Raw genomic sequence first — 14,899 nt, forward strand, 5'->3', positions numbered from 1 at the left:
ATTTCAATGAAAATTTTTATTAGTATTGTGTGTCATCCTTGTATCAAACATTTTAATTTGAGTCCTTGTGGCCCACGCCCTCGACTGCCTTTCACTGCCCCAGCTTCTGTGTGGCCTAATAACAGGGAGGGTTTTCCCTAAGGACCCAGACTGGATGGACTTTGGGGAGTGTTGTTTTATCTGAAGATGCTGTAGAAACAAAACGCATGTAGTGGCACCTAGAAATTAGGAAGTAAAAGCTTCATGGCCTGTTGGTGGAGTGGGGAGAGATGGGTTTTGGGAGGGGAGGGAAAGGAGTCCTTGAAGAAGCATTCTCTAAAGCCAGTAGTTGGGCAAAGTTGATGACTTCCCTCTTCAGAGCTGTTTTTTTCAACCTTTTTTATCTCATGGCACACTAAATTTCTATGGCACACTTAAATTATGTTGCTCAAAACAAGTAAAAAAAAGAATATGCTTACTGTGCTTTGAACTTCTTTCCAAAATAATTTAATGATCTTTACAAACTTTCTTGGCAAGGCCAGCGTGGTACCTCACCGCCTGTAATCCTAGCACTTCGGATTGCTTGAGTTCAGGAGTTCAAGACCAGCCTGAGCAAGGGCAAGACCTCATCTCTTAAAAATAATAATTTTTTGTGGCATACCGGTTGAAAATCACTGTTCTAGATGTTAGTTGACTCATACCTTTCAAAGAGAGTCAGGTGGTGGGTCATTGGCCACCTTCTTCAGTTGGGTTCTTGTTATTTATAACTGTTCCCTAAGATCATTATTGCATTGCAATTGATCATAATATAGCACCCTATACCTAGACTTAATCTATTTTTAAGATCCCCTCTCTGTGATTTTTAGATGTTAAAATTTCAGAAGTCACTTTAAAAGAAAGCAAGCTTTTGAAAGTCCCATAATTCTAAAACAAACCAAAGGTTGGTTTGTTGAAAGGGTCTGAGTCTTCACACTTTACTGAAGAGGTAGCGGCCAGTGTGGCTTATGGACATAAAATGTGAAGGAGAACTGGGATAAGCATTCTTTAGTGGACTATAGATAGATACATGTGTGTAGGAAGTTAGGTGAAGCCACTATTTGTTTTGAATAACCTTGTTATTTATTTCCTTCCTTGATTAGCATTGCCTTCTGTGTTAAGAAATGCGGACTCCTGTGAGGTGCTGGAGGTTTGAATCATCTTGAAAGCTTTCCAGTCTTGTCTAGTTACCGCTGCAGAGGCACTAAGGAATTTACCAGAAAAAGAGATTTGATACAAATGATTTATGAAATCTCAACTTTTCCCGAGGTCCTATCACTGGGCACCAGTTACGAAAACCATGAATGAATTGCACACCTGGAAGCTTTTTTTTTTTTTTTTTTTTAAAAGCTAATGACAGTTTCTCCAAAGATGTCAATTGTTTGCCTTGAAAATTTTATAAATTGCATTTCTACTCACATCTGTTCCCAGTGCTTACCATTGGGTTTATTATTCATAATCTGCAATTCAATAAAGGCTTTGTGCTTTCATTTATCTTCAAAACCTCTGGTATTTGAGCCTTTATGTAAAACCTGAACGGCTACTTTTTCTTTTTTTTGTAATTTGAAAGACAGCCCTGTTTGGATAGATGGGAAGTTTCTTGAACACAGAGCGTATCTATGGCTGCTTCTTGAATAATCTTTGAACCGTTTTTCATCCTTTTTAATGCCAGCAGTAAAGGGTGGGAGATGATTTAGAATGCTGTTTTTCTCCTGCCCTTAGACAACAATAATCAGTCCCCCACAACTACCCCATTGCAAAACTATGGAACTGACCCCAGCCCAATTTCATCCTTCACTTTAATGACAGGGGTTATACTTGCTGTAACCAGAAGGCTGAAATACTTTACCATGGTGGGGGGCAATAGTGTATACAAATTGTTGAAATAGAGTAGTATAAATGGTTCTCCAGGGAAATGAGAAAGGCACAGTTAATAACCAAAGTGCAACCCAAAACATGTTTCAGAAATCTCCAGCACGAAAGCAGAGTTGGTCCTTGGCCTTGGACCAGCAGAGTGATGGTGAAGAACTTCCGGGATAGTCTGCTTCAGGGTAATCAGATTGATTTAGAGTGAAGTCACTCAGAGGTAGACATGTACCTGGTAAAACAAGACTGCCCCCTCTACACTGATCACTTCTCACTTCTTAAATGTCTACTGCAGTCTTCCTTTTTTATTTTTCTTCCTGTGTTGAGTAGTGCTCTCTTAAAAAAGCAAAAAAAGTATAATTTCAAATAACATCCTAAAAGTAAATTAGAGATTGAACTGAATAATAGGGGGCAATTTTGTTATCTACTTGGACACAATGAATTTACTTAAGTAATACATGGATGTGTGCTCCATTGGGAAGAAATGTAAATATATAAATAAAAGGATCTAGTTGCCCTTCACTCCCTAATCCCACATAGCTCCCAAGAGCTCCCCATTTAATATTTTGGGATATGCCCTTTTAGATATTTTTCGGTTCATTTATACACATGATTTCAGGGAGTCTTTTCTCCTTCAGATGAAATAAGATCTACTGTAGTATTCTGCAACTTCTCTACCATACAAGGAGATCTTCCCCTGTCAGCACACGTACTATTCATTCCTTTTTATTATGCTGACTTTTGCTTGCAAGTTGCTTTGGTAAATTAATACATAAAATATCTCTAATAAACTAACAGACTCTTAAGAAATGTCCAGTATTTTTCAGCTTACCTTGAATTAGTGTTTTATAAAGTATTGTTGTTTGATAGTACTTTTCTTATCAACTGACTTTACCCAGAAAAAGAGATTCCCTACAGCTTTTCTTTTTCTTTTTTCTTTCTTTTCTTTTTTTTTCTTTTTTTGAGACAGAGTCTCACTTTGTCGCCCTTGGTAGAGTGCCATGGCATCATACCTCACAGCAACCTCAAACTCTTGGGCTCAAGCAATCCTCTTGCCTCAGCCTCCCAAGTAGCTGGGACTACAGGCACCTGTCAGAACGCCTGGCTATTTTTAGAGACTGGGTCTTGCTCTGGCTCAGGCTGGTCTCAAACCTGTGAGCTGAGGCAATCCACCTGCCTCAGGCTCCCAGAGTGCTAGGACACGTGTAAGCCAGTGCACCTGGTGTTAGGATTTAAATATTATAGATAGAATGTGGTCATCTGAAACAGTGCCCGACTTGCTGTTTTTTTCTTTCTTTTTCTTTTCTCTCCTTTTCTTTCCCTCCCTCCCTTCTTTCCATCCTTTCTTCCTCTTTCTTCCTTTCTTTTTTTTTTTTTTGAGACAGGGTCTTGCTCTGTCTTCTGGGCTAGAGTGCAGGGCATCATCAGAGCTTACTGCAAACCTCAACCACGTGGGCTCAAGTGATCCTCCTGCCTCAGCCTCCTGAGTAGCTGGGACTACAGGCACCTGCCACTATGTCCAGGTAATTTTTTATATTTTCTTGTTGAGAGGAGTTGTCACTATGTTGCTCAGGCTGATCTTGAACTCCTGTCCTCAAGCACCCCTTCTGTCCCTTCAAGCACCTCAGTCTCCTGAAGTATTAGGATTACAGGCATGATGAAATTGCTGTTGTTTTTTTTTCCATACTTTATTTCACTTTTAGGAAACGTTGCCCTTGGCAAACCTGATGAAAAACCAATAATACTTACTGATCATTTATTGCCATGTGCCCTTAAAACTCAGTCTTTTAATTATGAGACTCTCCAATAGCTAAGGCAGCATCAGCTAAAACTTCCTCTAAAAATAACTGCTCTGAGGCTGGGTAGGGGCTCATACCTGTAATCCCACCATTCTGGGACGCTCAGGTGGGTGGATTGCCTGAGCTCACAGGTTCGAGACCAGCCTGAGCAAGATTGAGACCTCGTCTCTAAAAGTAGCCAGGCATTGTGGCGGGCGCCTGTAGTCCCAGCTACTCAGGAGGCTGAGGCAAGAGAATCACTTGAACCCAAGAGTCTGAGGTTGTTGCTGTGAGCTGTGATGCTACAGCACTCTACCAAGGGTGACACAATGAGACTCTGCCTCAAAAAAGATTAAAAAGAAAAAAAAGTACTCTGTCTTGAAGTGATATGAATCACATGTTGAGCAGGGGAGGGAACTCAGACAAGCAAAAGAATCCAGACATTTGGGGATAAAGAAGCAGAGAGGGCAGGGTGCTGGTGAGAATTTTGTTGGGAAAATCCACTGAGAAAATTGGTTGGAAAAGGGGATGAAAGGTAGCTGTGGCAAATTCCAGACATTGGTATCCCTAAGACTTAGGAGTATAGCAAAATTCCTTAAGGAGATGTTTTCCTTGAAATCATTTTGTTAGGCTGTTGTGTGATTGTGGGAGTTCTGCTGTCATTTCTATTCATTGATGTTCAGAAAAGTCTATACATTTTTTAAGAGACAAGGTCTCTGGACAGGCATGATGCCTCACACCTGTAATCCCAGCACTCTGGGAGGCAAGATGGGCGGATTGCTCAAGCTCAGGAGTTGGAGACTAGCCTGAGCTAGAGCAAGACCCTGTCTCTACTAAACTAGAAAAATTAGCCTGACGGTGTGGTGGGCGCCTGTAGTCCCAGATACTTGGGAGGTTGAGGCAAGAGGATTGCTTGAGCCCAGGAGTCTGAGGTTGCTGTGAGCTAGGCGGATGACATAGCACTGTAGCCTGGGCTACAGAGCAAGAAACTCTCATGAAAAATGAAAAAGAGAGAAGGTCTGGCTATGCTGCCCAGATTTGCTTCAAACTCCTAGGTAGCTGGGATTGCAGGCACCCAACATTGCACCCTGCTCAGAAAAGCCTCTATAAGTTCTATTTTTATCAGTTTAACATAGAAATGCAATTTCTTTAACTTTTAAATTGGGAACTTTTTTTGGCCTTTCAAGTAAAATGCTTTATATTTCTTGGAGGTGTGGTGGTTCACCCTTGTAATCCCAACACTTTGAGCAGCCAAGGTGGAAGACTGGCATGAGTCTAGGAGTTCAAGATCAGCCTAGGGAACATAGCAAGACTCCATCTCTACAAAAAAATCTAAAAATTAGTTGGTATAGCCATGTGCATCTGTAGTCCCAGCTGCTCAGGTGGCTGAGGTTGAAGGATCACTTAACCCCCCGAGTTTGAAGTATGATAGATAGTGCCACTGAACTCCAGCCTGGGTGACAGAATGAGACTGTCTCAAAAAAATTAGAGAAGTTTTTTATTAATATTTCTTGTCTAGGAAAACTAAAACTTTGATAATCCATTTTGGAAGTAGCATATATCATATATTCTGTGTATGTTGGGAGGGCATTGATTCTTTTATTATAAATTGACAATTTATAATTAAGTGTGTGTGTATTTTAAAGCAGAAACTATTGTGGCGGCGCCTGTGGCTCAGTGAGTGGGGCGCTGGCCCCATATGCTGAGGGTGGTGGGTTCAAACCCAGCCCCGGCCAAACTGCAACAAAAAATAGCCGGTTGTTGTGGCGGGCGCCTGTAGTCCCAGCTACTCGGGAGGCTGAAGCAAGAGAATTGCCTAAGCCCAAAAGCTGGAGGTTGCTGTGAGCTGTGACACCACGGCACTCTACCAAGGGCGACAAAGTGAGACTCTGTGTCAAACAAAAAAAAAAGTAACTATTTGAAAATGGGATTAAGAGTCTGTTGTTGAAGAGCAACACATACAGATGAGAGTAGAGATAAAAACATCTGAATGTTTATTACCAACATTAAAATGAAAGGAAAAGAGAGGGTTATTAAAAGTATCAAGTTGGCCTATTTAAATGGCATGTCAATTTTCAAAAGAGTTATTACTCAATTTAGGTCGCAAACTACTTTTGTGCTTACATCACTCAGTAGGTAGCTTCAGGAATGTGGTTTTGCACAGCACTCCTCCAAACAGTTGTAAGGTGGATTATACCGTGCATTTTCTTTAAATCAAATTCAAGAAAACAGTACTTTCACTTGTCAGGCATGAGTACCCAAGACATCTCCACAGGACAACATAAGGTAAGCAAGAAAGGCAAGATGGGAAAGCCAGTGGGGAGAGGTGTGTAAGGCAGCCAGCAAGGCCCACGGGCAGGAGGGACGTGGCCTGGGCCCTGCCAAGAGATTGAAAGAGGTGGATAGGGGCACTGGTTTTGTCCTTGTTAAAGCCAAATAGGGTATTTTTGTTTTTTTCTTTAATAGGATCTTCCTATGTTGCCTGGGCTGGACTGTGTGTGACTATTCTCCAGAGTGGTCACAGTCTCAGACACCTGGGATCAGGTGATCCTCCTGCCTCCCTAGGACTGTAGGCACTTTACTGCCCGCCCCCAAAGCCAAATAGTTGGCCAGGCGCCGTGGCTCACACCTGTAATCCCAGCACTTGGGAGGCCCAGGCAGGTGGAGTGCCTGAGCTGACAAGTTCCAGACCAGCCTGAGCCAGAGCGGAACCTGGTCTCTAAAAATAGCCGGGCATTGTGGCAGGCGCTGTGGTCCCAGCTGCTTGGGAGGCTGAAGCAGGCAAGAATCTCTTGACCCCAAGAGTTTGAGGTCATAGTGCCATGGCACTCTAACAAGGGTGACAAACTGAGACTCCGTCTCAAAAAAAAAAGCCAAATAGTTTTGAAAATTTGTCCCCCAACCCCTCCCTCCACCATCACCCCCCCCACCCCCCATCCTAAGGCAGCCATTTAGCCATTTCCAACTTTGGGGGATTTAGGGAGAGGATTGTTTTTTAGTCCATGAAATTTTGTGTTGACTTTCATCACCCCTGAGCTTCTCTGTGCCCCTGCCTCCTGATAGAGTCCCACTGAATTTTGTTTGCATAATATTCAGTGTTTACATTATCGTGACTCTAAAAATGCTATTCTTTTTTCTTTTTTTTTTTTTGAGACAGAGTCTCACTTTGTCGCCCTGGGTAGAGTGCCGTGGCGTCATAGCCCACAGCAACCTCAATCTCTTAGGCTCAAGAGATCCTCCTGCCTCAGCCTCTGGAGTAGCTGAGACTACAGGTGGCCAGCATGATGCCCAACTAGTTTTTCTACCTATTTTGTAGAGAAGGGGTCTCACTGTTACTCAGGCTGGTCTCAAACTCCTCAGCTCAAGTGATCCACCTGCCTCAGCCTCCTGAGTGCTGGGATTAATGATTTCTTTTTCTTCACACTTTTATTTCCCTGAAGTTAATATTTTGTTTGGGGTATTTTCCTCACGGAGTTACTAATTCACCCTCAATTTGTCAGGGTCCTAAGTCTCTTCCAAGTGCCAGCTGCGAGAGGTGTTCTACAACTTGCACTTCAGAGGTGCCCCTGACAGGCCTGCCCCCCACCTTGCCTGAGCCTTGCAGCTTCTCTGCACTCCACATTTCTTCTCCTTGTCTTGATAAACTGTCTCTTTTCACTGGTGCACATTCCCCAGTAGCTTTCTGGAAAAGAGTGCGGGGGGGGGGGGGGCGGTGGCGGGGCAGTAAACATCTGACAATGGCTTTGTTCTCCATTTTCACTCAATTGATAGTTTGGCTAGATAGAGATTTCTGGGTTGGAAAATATTTTTCCTTCGGAATTTGAAAGCATTACTTCATCACTCCTAGTGTTGCTGTGAGAAGTCTGAAGCTAGTTGTGACCTTTTTTCCCCTCTGTCTCTTGAAGCTTTTAGGATATTCTCTTTGTTGGCAGTGTTCTTTATGTAAATTCGGTGGGCCTGTGTTCATCTATTGTACTTGGCACTTGATGTTTTTGGGCATGTTTGATCTGGTACCCCACAGGCTTCAGTACTAGGAAAGCTTTAATTCTTACTGTTTTTTCTCCCCTTCTTTCTGTTTCCTCAGGAATTCCACAGTTATTCAAGTATTGGGTCTCTTGGGTTGATCCTCTAATTTTTCCTTCTCTATTTTCTGCCTCTGACTCCTTGTCCGACTCCTGCTCTCCTGTGGTTTCCATCTCTGCCATCACACTCGTCGTTTCTGAGCTCTTTTTTGTCCACAGCTGTTCTTTGTTAAAAAATAGTATCCTATTTCATTTCATGGTTGCAATTTTTTCCCAACTCTCTGAAGATATTAAATGATACCTTTTTATTAGGTTTTTTTGGTCTGCCTGCATAATCTCTGTTAGCTTTTTTCTCTCTCTCTCTTTTCTTTTTGAGACAGAATCTCACTCTGTTGTCCTGGGTAGAGTGTCATGGTGCCATAGCGCACAGCAACCTCAAACTCCTGGGCTCAAGTGATCCTCCTGCCTCAGCCTCCCATGTAGCTGGGACTACAGGTGCCTGCCACAATGCCTGGCTAGCTTTCCTATTTCTGGTAGAGATGGGGTCTTGCTCTCCTCTCCCCCAACTTCCTGGGCATTCCAACTTCTGAGTCTGCAGATTACCCAGTATAATGGGGATAGATCCCTTGTTTCCTCAACTGCCAACTGGGGTTCCTGTGTGGCCAAGTCAGACTCCTCAACCACCTGCCTTCCGCCTTCCAAATTCATATTGCTTTTACTTCCTCTTTCATTTTCTCCATTCTTGTGAGCCTTCAAAAGAATCCTCTCATATTGCTGTGTTAGGGAGGTTGAGGCAGCACAAGTAGATCATGGGTTCGATCTACCATCTTTCCCAATCAGGTTTTTTTTTTTTTTGAGACAGCCTCAAGCTGTCGCCCTGGGTAGAGTGCTGTCACATCACAGCTCACAGCAACCTCCAACTCCTGGGCTCAAGTGATTCTCCTGCCTCTGCCTCCCAAGTAGCTGGGACTACAGGCGCCCACCATAATGCCCAACTATTTTTTGGTTGCAGCCAGCATTGTTGTTTGGCGGGCTCAGGCTGGATTTGAACCCGCCAGCTCAGGTGTGTGTGGCTGGCGCCTTAGCCGCTTGAGCCACAGGCGCTGAGCCCCCAGCTAGTTTTGTAATGTAAAATTGGATGGCTGGGGAAGAAGGGTATAGAAAGAGTGTACCCTGAGCTTTTGGAATTTGTTATCTCAAGGAGGCCCCCCACATCAGTTGGTAGATGAAGCAGAGCATAGGAGGAAATGCCAGTTCTTACCTCTGGATGGTGTCATTTTCTACTGTACTCATCTTTTCTAGTGAAAAGTCATGAACAAAGTTGCCTGCGCACAAGGACCAGTCCTTGCCCAGCATCTGACATGGGGAGCACATGGGAGGAAGTGAGGGGGTGTAGGGAGCTCCTTTTTTGGGGACAGGCAGTAAGGACCATCTGTCTGGGTGATGAATGGAGTTGTAAAGGGACCAAAGGGACAGGCACCAGGCTCGAGAAGTTTCCTTGCTGTCCTACTTGGCTGCGGTTTCTGATGCCTGGTAAAGGGAAGCATTGAGTCGGCCAAAATAAATGATTTTCAGTTTCTGTTGCAGTTATCAGTTTTGAGTTTTTAAATGGTTTTCTCCCTGCACAAGTGAAACAGTGATCCCAAACTGTTGCCAATCACAGAAATTGATTCAGGCCACATATGCTGAGTGTTCTGGAGCAGTAGGTGCTGGGCCTCCCTTGGCAGACACCACCCTGGGGCACTTCATGTTATGAGGGACCCTTCAGGCAAATTTGTTCTGGAGTTTTTCAACACAGTGGATAATTAGACTCACAGACACATTAGGTGTGGACATTTGGAGACCTTCCCTCCCCAGATAGAGACAGTCACCTTTCAACTGAAGCCCTTTAGGGTGGATTCATTTTCCCATGTATACTTCTCCATTCCAAAGTTACTAAAATATACTTTTATAGGTTTTGTTTTCAAACACAAATATCTTTCATCTACTTTTTTAAAGTATGGTGTCTAATATTTCCTCAAATGGTAGCCAATTCATTCAACACTATGTCTGAATTGAAGTGCTATTCTTGTCCCTCACTCACCTCACCTGGATTTTTTAAATAATTGTATTCCCAGAGCCCATCAAGTATTGGAATTTCTGGGAGTGAGACTCCAACCTGTCTTTTTTTTTTTTTTTTTTTGAGACAGAGCCTCAGGCTGTCGCTCAGGGTAGAGTGCTGTGGCATCACAGCTCACAGCAACTTCCAACTCCTGCGCTCAAGCAATTCTCCTGCCTCCACCTCCTAAGTATCTGGGACTACAGGTGCCCACCACAACGCCTGGCTAGTTTTTTTTTTTTTTGGTTGCAGCCATCATTGTTATTTGGCAGGCCCGGGCTGGATTCGAACCCACCAGCTCAGGTGTATGTGGCTGGAGCCTTAGCCGCTTGAGCCACAGGCGCTGAGCCCCAACCCTGTCTTTGGAGCAGTACTTTGGAGTCTGGCTACCCAGCCTGGTCCAAGGACCAGAAGCATGAACACCACCTGGGAGCTTGCTAGAAGTTAAACATCTTGGTGCCCACTTTGGATCACCTGAATCAGAAATTCAACAGGTGGGGCCCAACAATGTGTGTTTAAACTAGTGCTCTGGTTGAGTCTGTTGCTGGCGATCATTTGAGAATTGCTGATGGTGTCCAGTGTGCATAGCAGAGATGGGTAATGGAGGTGTCTTGGCAGTTGATGGCAAGTACAGTGCAGGCATCTCCAGTTCTGTGCTCCTGTCTGCTGTCAGGAGAGTTGGTCATAGATTTGCCTGAAGATAACACACATATGACAGGGTGGGATGTCATAGCATTGTCCCCCACCCCACACACACCAGAAAAGGCTGAGGACCCAGCAGGACCCTTCCATCCCAGGGCTGGGCTCCACTCCTTTCTCCCTCTCCAGGGCTGACCTTGGCTGGAGGACACACGACTGAAGGCCTTGGAGCAAGTAGGTGGGTTTCCTAATTTCCTGGGTTCTTTTGAAGTGTGGGGCTGCTGGGTGTGGGTGGCTGGGTTTAAAAGTTGATTCTGATGAGGATTACCATCTTAAATGCTGCAGGGATTCCCACTTCCAGGGGAGGGGGCCCAGCTGCTCAGGAGATCTTCCCCTGCAAGCTCTGGGGATGTGGCAGTGACCTGGCCAGGGCCCTCCATGGGGAGGCTCACAGGTAGTGAACCAGCACCAACCCAGAAAGTCAGGGGCCACCATGGCAGACACCCAGAGGCTGCCAGAGCCCAGAGGAGCTGTCCCACCAGTTTTAGGGAAGCTGGGAGGGTTTGCTACTGACAGGAAGATAAATCTCAGTTGGGACTCTCCCACTCACCATCTGTAATGGAAATCAGATATGCCCCTTCCAACTTTCCCCTGATTCCTCAGCATGGTTTCAAAGTGAGTGGCCTCTGGGCTGGGTTAGCTGGGGCCCTGGCTCCAGGATCCTACCGTAGGGTTCCAAGAATACCAGGGTTTCTCCAACCTGCTTAGCATAGATCACCTAGACGCTGGCTAAACTATAGACTGCCAGGTGCTTCCAGTGGAGATCTGGGTAGGGCCTTGGCGTTTAGATCTGAGAAATGGACGTAACAGATGCCCTTGTAACCCTCCCAGTCAAGTGGGAGCCCAGATTCATGGGTACAGAGAGCTTTGGACAAGTGGAGGCAAGGACTCATGCAAATGAGGTCTACGGGTTAGAAATGCCCTCCTGGACTTGATTACTCCTTCGGACCATCTCACCCCGTCCCGACGTGACTCAGAGGGCGTTCTCACCCAGGAACAGCCTGGGTTCCTCGGGATCAGATTTTTCTTTTTTTTCTTGCTGCCAACACTGGGGCCACACCCTGAGTGCAGGGGTCACTATATGACAGCTCCTTTCTGACACCTCCTTTCCGGAGCAGCCTTTGTCTTCCTGGAGTCAGCAAAGTCCTGATTCCTACCTCTGAACCTTGCTAGAAAGTTGAGGCCGAGTGAGGCGGAAGCTCCCACCACCTTGGCAGGAGGGTACTGGCTTGCTGCGTCCGCGGATCCTTCCAAAAACAGGTTCGTCACGGGGGAGGAGCGTCTGCAACAAAAATGGCTCAAAGAGTTTGCTAGAAAGAGTTTCCCCTTGGGGGTGGGGCTGGGCCTGCAGCTCCCGGGCACACGTGCGGGAGTTACTTTGAGACGCTTTCTAGGTGATTTTATTTTCTGCTCGCGTACTGGGGCTGCTCGGCCGCCTCCTCGCACAGGGCGCGGGGGGCCGCTGGACGTGGAGTGTCGGCACGTGTTGCCGCGTCTGAGGGACCTGGGGCAGGGCGGGACAGCCGGCGGGGGGTGCGGGGTGGCCCCCACCCGCGGGCCCGCCGCGCCCGCGCCCCCGCCCCCGCCCAGCGCCCGGACCTGGGCCAGGCGGCCAGCGGGGGGCGCCTGCGGCCGCTCTCCACCTCGGCGCGGGAGCCTGCCGGGCCCGCCCGCGGCCACTCGGGCGGCGGCTGGACCCGGAGCCTCCGCGCAGGTGAGCGCGGGCGGGAGCGGGGCCGGGGCCTGGCGGCGCGGTGCGGTGGCAGGGCCGGGGCGCGGCGGGGCTGCGCGGGTTCTGCCTCGCGCCCGCCGGACCCCACCCAGGCGGAGCTGTGTGGTGGCGCCGGCCCGTCCCTGGCCTGAGGTGGGTGCCGGAGGGGCCGCAGGCCTGCGCTGCCGCCCACCCGGCCTCGGAGGCACCCGGCGCCCGTCCGCTCCTGCTTTCGCTTCCATCCCAGGCTTAGCTGGGTCTCCCGGGTGTCCCCTCCCCTCCCTCGCTTTCGGGCACTGCAGACAGAGGCGCCCTAGACGGTGCCCCAGCTGGCAGGCGCTGGGCACCAGGCCCACTTTACGGACGGCAAGACTGAGGCTGGAGAGAGGCCAACGGCTCTGGGTCCCCGGCCGCTCGCCCTCAGACCCCAAGGCAGAGAGGGGCTGCCCCTGTCAGGGTCGGGCACGGCCTTGTAGGGTATCGTCTGCTCCAAGTAAAAATAGCACACGGGAGAGGGCTCAGAGAGGGCAATATGTTTTGGGGTTGGAAAGGTCCCACCACAGGCAGCAGGGGCAGGGCCTGGCGTGGCTAAATAAATGTGGTTGGGGTGGCTAGGAGTGAGCAAGGCTGGGCCTACCTTGGGCTGCCATTGTGGGAGTCAGACACCTTTCTATGGGGAGTTGACAAGGGTGAGGGCGACCGTGGTTGGGGACAGCTGCTTGGAGTGTTCTCTGTCTTCGTTCTTGCCTCAGATCTCCTCCAGAGGCCAAGAAGTCTGGGAGCCCAAGCTGGAAATGAGAGCTTGGGCCCATTAGTAGAAGTAGAGCCTTAAAATAAGGCTGGCAGCCTGTGTGGTTGGCTGGAGCCCCCTCAGGTCTGGTCCAGAGTGATGCTCCAGCTTGGGCTTCTGTTCACTAGGATGAATGAAGAATGACCAGCAGGACTGCAGTGGACTCCGAGGGTGAGGTGTTGGGGACTGGGCAGGCAAGGGTGCTCACCGGAGATGGGAGCTTGTGGGCTGTGGACCTGGGCTAGGCTGGAGCAAGCCCAGGTCACTGGGGAGTCCACACAGGAGCAGCTGGCTGGCTGGGGAGCAGAGGTGAGTGCTGTGCACATGTGCAGGCAGGGCTTCTCTTAGACCTGTCTCTGCAGTGCCTTGAGTGCTGAGTCCTCCGTCCTTAGCCCCTACGCGGACCTTGGATGCCCTCCGACTTTGAAGACAAGGTTCTCTTGGGTCTTTTAGGGTGGAGGGAAGGGAGAGCTGGGGCCTGCACAGACCCCCCATCCTCCAAGATCCTGCAATTTCCAAGCCGTGTGGCTTATAGAGCCCCTGCCCATCCTTGTATCCTTTGTGTGTTAGGCAGGGTGGAATGATCAGCCCCATTTACACGTGAGAAAGCTGAGGTCATCAGAGGTCTCATAGTGAGTCAGGCCTGGAAGTGGGGCTTGGACCTCCTGTTCTTGCCACGGTCCTGGTGGAGTCTGAGTACCTGCTGGTGAGTCTGACCCTCACTGGTTGGATCTGCCTCCTCACTAGCGTGGCTTCCTCACTTCAGGGCATGAAGAGGCTGCTGATGAGGGCAGAGGGGCTTATGTTGACCCCTTGGCTGAGTCCAGCAGGAAGCCTCAGATGGGTAGGCCTGTGTCTGGACAGGAGGCAGAGAGGGGAGCTAAGTGTGTTCCCTGCCCTGGTAGGCTCACTGGCCAGTGGGGGAGACATACTGGTTGCACCTTGACTCCAAACACGGCAGTCTGCAGGTTGCACGTTGGAGGAAGATAGGGAGAGAGGTCTTTATTGACCTCTCTGGGTGGAGTTGACATCATTTTTTATTTTCTTATGCTTTCTTGTACTTTCAAAATAATAATGAAGAAGCAAAACAAAATTTTATTTCTCTTTTGTTTGGCCTCAAACTGCTTCTGAAACTTAGAATTGGGTTTGCAGATGATGTCTGGAGGCTGATGCAAGCTTGTGAATTTAATGGGATATCAAATGGTGAGGTCCCAGGATTTTCAGATGTTTTAATATACATTAGCCAAAAAACCTAAAAGAACAGCCTGGGACTCAGGCAGAAGATGTCCTAATCAGTTGGTTGCAAAGATTCTTTTTGGTGTCACCTCTTCCACTGTGACACTGTTGGCATCTGTGGCTCATGACTGTTGAAAGCTATCTGATATGCTCTGTCCCCTCTTCCTTGATAACCACAGACTGTGCTGTGGGCATGTGACCCCCAGAGACTTTTCTGCTCTCTGCTGGGAGGGACTGCACTGTTCTTTCCTCCCAGCCCTTGCTCTTGCTGTTCCTTTTTCCTGTGACCCTTCCCTGTATCTTAGAAAGTACTTAGGGCCCTCTGAGGCAATTGACCTCAGGGGTCCCTTTCAGCCCTGGTCTGTGTGTCAGGGACACGGCCTGCAGGCGTATGACTTCAGTCCCTGTGTCTAGGGCACTTGCCATCCTCTGCCTTTTGGACATGGACATTTAAGAGGAGAAGAAGGCAGGTGCCTTGGGCCCCAGCCCTCCATAGTCCTCATTATCTCCCAGTTAGTGTGTAGGGGTGGGGGAGCTCCTCCGCGCCTGAGAACGGTTCTTTATCTGGAAATGGCTTAATGAGGCCCTGCTGGATGGGAGTGGTGGGCATCTGGCCAGGGCCATTGCAGGTGCAGGGAGCTGGCAGTAGGAGGCTGAGCCAGTGTGTGCACAGGGGAGTACCCC

General features: G+C 48.2%; 1 protein-coding gene across 5 annotated transcripts in view; it reads left to right on the forward strand.

The window, feature by feature from the left end:
• Positions 1-11,603: 11,603 nt before the first annotated feature.
• ADCY7 (adenylate cyclase 7) overlaps positions 11,604-14,899 on the forward strand; it is a 66,340-nt gene continuing 63,044 nt past the window's right edge. Inside the window, exon 1 of one of the 5 annotated variants that reach the window (XM_053582145.1) lies at positions 11,604-11,738. The gene's annotated coding sequence lies outside the window, so the exon portion shown is untranslated. Of the gene's footprint in view, positions 11,739-11,856; positions 11,873-12,108; positions 12,193-14,899 lie in introns of those variants that run through there. The other 4 variants (XM_053582139.1, XM_053582146.1, XM_053582142.1 and 1 more) reach the window with 4 other exon arrangements.

This window comes from Nycticebus coucang, chromosome 2 (genome assembly GCF_027406575.1).
Source record: "Nycticebus coucang isolate mNycCou1 chromosome 2, mNycCou1.pri, whole genome shotgun sequence".
In the NCBI taxonomy this organism is placed as follows: domain Eukaryota; kingdom Metazoa; phylum Chordata; class Mammalia; order Primates; family Lorisidae; genus Nycticebus; species Nycticebus coucang.